The sequence below is a fragment of the Nicotiana tabacum genome, chromosome 24 (assembly GCF_000715075.1).
Source record: "Nicotiana tabacum cultivar K326 chromosome 24, ASM71507v2, whole genome shotgun sequence".
NCBI classification, from domain to species: domain Eukaryota; kingdom Viridiplantae; phylum Streptophyta; class Magnoliopsida; order Solanales; family Solanaceae; genus Nicotiana; species Nicotiana tabacum.
In genome coordinates this window covers 104553354-104559353 of record NC_134103.1, presented here as the reverse complement: position 1 = coordinate 104559353, position 6000 = coordinate 104553354, and positions in this window count along the sequence as shown.

Genomic DNA, 6000 nt, shown 5'->3' with positions numbered 1-6000 from the left:
TAGCGGTCAAATTTCGTAGGCTTGTAATTCTTGGAGAGCTAATACAAATCGAGCACTATTTCATTTTAGTGAAAGTCCTAATACTTCCCAAATTACTATTGTAGTATACGTACAACAACAACTCAGTATAATCTCACTAGTGAAGTCTGGGGAGGGTACGCAGACCTTACCCCTACCCTAGGGTAGGGAGACTATTTCCAATAAACCCTCGGCTTCCTCCCTCCAAGAACTCCCCACCTTACTCTTGGGGTGACTCGAACTCACAACCTTTTTGTTGGAAGTGGAAGGTGCTCACCACTAGAGCAATTCTAGTATACGTAGTAGTTCCTAATTTCTCCGTACAAAAAGTTTTCAATGGCAAACATATAGGAGTAACTATCAAAAATTAAATGCTATCAGACGGTTCCTTCTTTGCTATTGTGCTGATATGTTCTTCGAGGAAGTAGCTTACTGATAACATTTTGTTTTGATTTTCAAGGTCAAGTTGAATCACTTTGAAGATCAATAACATGTAGATTATTAGTCTCTTGCTTTGTTGAATGTTGATAAAGAGTGTAAAGGTAGCTCTTTCAGAAACTAAATATACCAATTTTCAAATAAAATGTAAAAAATGAGTTCGCCAAAGTTTATTAGCACCTACAAGGCTACAACTTTTAGTAGAAGAAATATAACACTACTGGTATACTTAGTAGGCGTTTGGACATGAATTCCAAAAATAAAATTCAAATTTGGAATTTCACTAAAATTTGAAATGAAGATGAAGTTGTGTTTGGTTATAATTTTTGCAACATATTTGGATTTTTTTTTCTACATATTTTGCAACTAAACACTAGCAACCTTCCCATTTTCAATTGAGATTGGAAAAATTGTAAGATTTTGATAACCAAACATTATTTTCAAAAAAAGAAAATTTAAAAAAAAGAAAATTTTTCTTATGTCCAAACGAGCTCTTACTCAATAAGACCAGATGAAGAAATGTCAAAGAAAATCAAAAATATAATCCATTACATAGAAAAAAGAAGAAGAAAAAAACTAAACAAAGTGACAATGATTCTTTAATTGAGTTTCATCCCCATCGGTATCTAAAAGAAAGACGGAGCAAAAGAACCGATATAAAAAGAATCTTTATGCAAATATCTATTTTTTTTTAAAACTTTTTTTAGCCCATATAGTTAGAATATATACTTATTATACACATATTCTATATTTACCGATTATTTTTAATTTAAACAATTAGGTAAGTGACTTTTAGATTAATTCTTCTTATAAAAAAACTGGCTTGAGCTAATTGAATAACATACTTACCCTAATGGGTCAATTGGTGATCATGAAGCTATATGGCTTAGTAAGCTATCATGAAGGCCCATGGCTTAGATGGGTGATCTCTATCACATTTTGGAGGGGTGTCCAACTAAGATGGCCAAGTTGTTGAGCATACGTCATAATTTATGATAGTAGAGGCTTGCGTCCGGCACCTACCTAATTCTAAGGTAAAACTTTTTCGGGGCGACCATTTAGTTGTTCCTATTTAACTATATCCATTTTTTAAAGAAAAAGTTTAACTGATACCTAATATTTAGGTAACTTCAAATATCGCTTTCTTCTATGCTGCTCATTCTTCTTCTTTTAAAATTGAAATTCAAATTTGAAGTGGTAATTGTAGATTGTAGTGGAGAAATCAAAACCACCATTATTGAACCTAGAGAAAGCTTGCTCGATGGTGACCTGCTGAGATCGATGAAATAGGCTTGTTGAGAGGTAGAAAAACTTTAGATTCGATTCTTAAATTGCATTGAAGAGACAGAAAAATTTCAGATTCAATTTTGAAGTTATATTGAAGAGATAGAAGAACTTCATGTCCCGATTCTGAAGTTGAATTGAGGAGAAGTGGCACTGAGGAGATATAAAAGAACTTTATATTTGATTCTGAAAACCTATATTTGCAACTTCATATGCAAATTTTGAAGTGCGTTTCGAAGTGGGTAAATTTTATACATTTTTGTGCAATGCGGATATGACTTCAATAGTAGCCCCAAAATCGGGTATATCTGCACTTACCCGATTTTAACTCTAAGATTTTAGCGGCCCAATAAGTAAAATTATCGCTGGAGAAAAATAAAAAATCGCCTGATTTACAACCGGTAATTGAAAAATAGCCACGGTTTTAAAGTAATCGAAATTTAGCCACTTTTTCATGTAAAGATAAAATTCAAATAGGAACACCCTTAAAAAACCAAAAAAAATCCAACATAATATGCTGCCGTTCGAATTTCATACATATGAGATTCCAACATAATGTGCTAAAATTTCATAATGTACTGGAGTTCCAACATCATGTGCTGAAAGTTTATATGCATGAGCTCCATAATCCAACATATTATGTTGGAATTTTTCGTGTTTCAACTAGTGTATTTTTGTCTAAATTTTATCTCTGCATAAATAGTGGCTATTTTTTAGTAAATTTGCAAATGTTGGCTATTTTCGATTATAACTACAACATTTATTGGCCCAATGAGTAATGTTATTGTTTGGGATGAAAAGTAGGCCTATTCAAAATTTTCATATATCAACTGAATTTAATTTGAGAAAACGGTGCTTTATGGCCCAATTTAAATGACATACTTTGATGTTCGTAAACAAATTTCTAAGTATCACGATATTATTAGTATGAAAATTAATTTCAAAAGAAGCAGTGAGCAAGAAGGAAGGTCGAGCCTGAACTATATTTCGGTTGAATGGATGAAATAATCACAAAAGGAAAATAAAAATATAGTTAGTTAGTTAGTTAGTTAGGTTGAATGGATGAAATAATCACAAAAGGAAAATAAAAATAAAATATAAATTAGTTATGTTTTGCCAAAGATTATATGACATGTACTGCCAAATGGTAGTGCCAGCAAAAGGAATAAGTTATTCCTTATCTTTATTGGTTACAAAATTTATAAAATAAAATAATACTTTGGAGATGTTGGAGATTGAATGTGATTTATTAATTGTAGTATTTGATCATTGAGTCGGTAATAAGGATTGGAGCTTACGTTGTTGCTTGAAAGAAGAAATTGAAGCGAGTTGATATAACCCTTTACTAAAGTGGTTTAACTTACAAAAGCACACATACAAGGTGTTTGATAAATTGCTTGAAAGGGTTAATATATACTTAATTGGAGCGAGTGAGTACATATTAACTTAGAATTGTTCTAGCTAAAGTTTAGATGAATTATTCATAATATATGTGTGTGTATTTTTAGATTTTTGTGTTACATTTATATGTCTTTTCCATGTTGAAAGTTGAAGAAAGAATCTTGAAAAATATTTTTGAATATTTATTTCCTACTTATGCCATGCTTAATACTTAAAGATACCATTATGAGTAGATACAGATTATTCCAGAAAAGATTTAGACTTGAATGGTCAAGAAAGTTGAGAAGTTAATTTAGACCCTAAAGAGGTCACACAAAAAAGTTTATTACTTTAAGGGATTATCCTCTATGAAAATGGGTCATCATCCATGCCGAGAGTCCTAACCAAGGCATTGACCTGAAACCTCTTGTGCCAAAATAGGAAGCATTCGAGCCGAGGGTCTCGTTGTTGAGAATCTGCCTAACTAGGCTAAGATATAATACATGAGCGTTGAGAACCATGAAGCGAGTGGCACCTCGCGGATTGGACCTATTCGATCAGGTTGGAATCGAACTCATACCGATCACACAATGATTAAGACAAAAATAAATCAGGATAGCTGGAACACCCTAAGCATAGGGTAAAGTATTTGTCAGATAATAAAGAAAGAAATAAAATTATTTTAGAATATTCTTAACCTATTTATCTGCAATTATTTTAGAATTGTTCATAGAAGCTTTATGCCCTCTATGCTTTTAAAATATTTTCTTGCATGCATATTTTAGAAACTATAGTTCCCTGCTTTAGTGGGGGGTCGTGGAGACTCCTTGAGTACAGTGGATAGTATTGACGTTCTCTTTTGGGAACCTGCGTTGACCTGCAGTAAAACGTAAGAATCGATTTTGCAGGCGAGCAAACTACATGTTAGGACTTCCCTCACTTTCAGTGTTATTGGTAATCTCCGCTTTTGTTCGTGGAGTATTCCTTTGTATCATCCTTACTTAGCTATTTCCTTTTTTACTTGGAGAATTAGCTAGAAAATCTCATGTCCAGAGCAGTGTGCCAGTTTATCAGTAGAGGCTTCATCGACATAGTCAGTGGGTTAAGATTCAGACATTTTGCATAATTAAAATTTTAGCATTCATCAGTTATTACGAATAAAGTTTTGGAGTTGACTTATTTTAGACATACAGATTATTAAAAAGTATTTGATTAAGGTATTGTCTTGTTGTATATAATGTTTGAAGTATAATAGTATTGATAAGCGCAGATGGTTCGCTCGGTCAATTTTAGAGATCGGGTGCCGGTCACGACCTATTTAGAAAATGGGTTGTGACACATACTTTTTTTATTAGTGTGTTCCAAAAAGAATGACACAATTCTATATTCGGAAATAATTTAACTTTAAATCTTTTATTTTACCAATTTTATCCTTAATGAGAAGCTTTTATAGACATATAAATGTCATGGCCCGCCCCACACAATGTTTGCCCCTTAAACTTTTAGGACCATATGTTCCAATAGTCTTTTTTTTTTCTTAAACTTTGTGCTAAGTGGAACTACATCATCTAAATTGAAACGGAGAAAGTAATAAATTTCGTTTCAATATGGCATTCTCTTCATTTTTGTCATATACTGCGCGCAAAGTATAAGCTAATATCCATATTTACGGAGGACACTAAAATGCGTCACCTATAAATGATTTTTGACACACTAGAAGAGAACTACTCTAAAACTTAGGCATAGAAAAAGAGCAAAATCTACTTTACCCGCTTAACCTTTAAGTGTTGAGAAACTATACCCTCTTTACATTTTGAACGGGATTCCTTTAAGAGTAAAAAATATTATACTTCACCTTTGAAAGGATAGAGAGAGAAAAAACATTATTTTAAAAAAGAATGCTCACCAAAAAAATATTGCACAAGGGGATTCCTTTTCCCGTTAAAAATGTAAAGGGGGTATAGTTTCCCAACACTTAAAGGTTAAGGGGGTAAAGTAGATTTTATTCTTTTTCTACGCCTAAGTTTTAGAGTAGTTCTCTTCTAGTGTGTCAAAAATCATTTATAGGTGACGAATTTTAGTGTCCTCCGTAAATATGGATATTAACTTATACTCTGCGCGCAGTATATGACAAAAATGAAGAGAATGCCATATTGAAACGAAATTTATTACTTCCTCCGTTTCAATTTAGATGATGTAGTTCCACTTGGCACAAAGTTTAAGGGAAAAAAAGATTATTGGAACATATGGTCCTAAAAGTTTAGGGGGCAAACATTGTGTGGGGCGGGCCATGACATTTATATGTCTATAAAAGTTTCTCATTAAGGATAAATTGGTAAAATAAAAGATTTAAAGTTAAATTGTTTTCGAATATAGAAATATGTCATTCTTTTTAGAACAGACTAATAAGAAAAGTATGTGTCACAACCCATTTTCTAAATAGGTCGTGACCGGCACCCGATCACTAAAGAAGAATGGCCTTTCTGAACCTTTTAATCTTTCTCTATATCTGCACCCTTGGTAATTGAAAACTTGAAAGATACTATTAATTCCATAATATCATGTGGACATATAATATGTATGGAGCAATTAGAATATCGACATTCAGGAACTAATACCCTTCTCTATGTTCTTGTAGGGAGAGATGTAGTACCTTAAAAGATTAGCGATTGCGGAGCATGCTGCAAAGGCAACTCGAGACGTCTACCAATCTTATTTCTTTCACTTTGTCTGAAGGTCGAAGAAGCACGGGCACTCTAAATGTACGTCTCTAGTGAATCACCAAAGGCAATGAACAAAATGGCAGGACAAAAGCTTTAACAAACTAAAATGATTATCAGTCTACTCTTTGATAATCATGTGACGAGGATGTATAGGCTG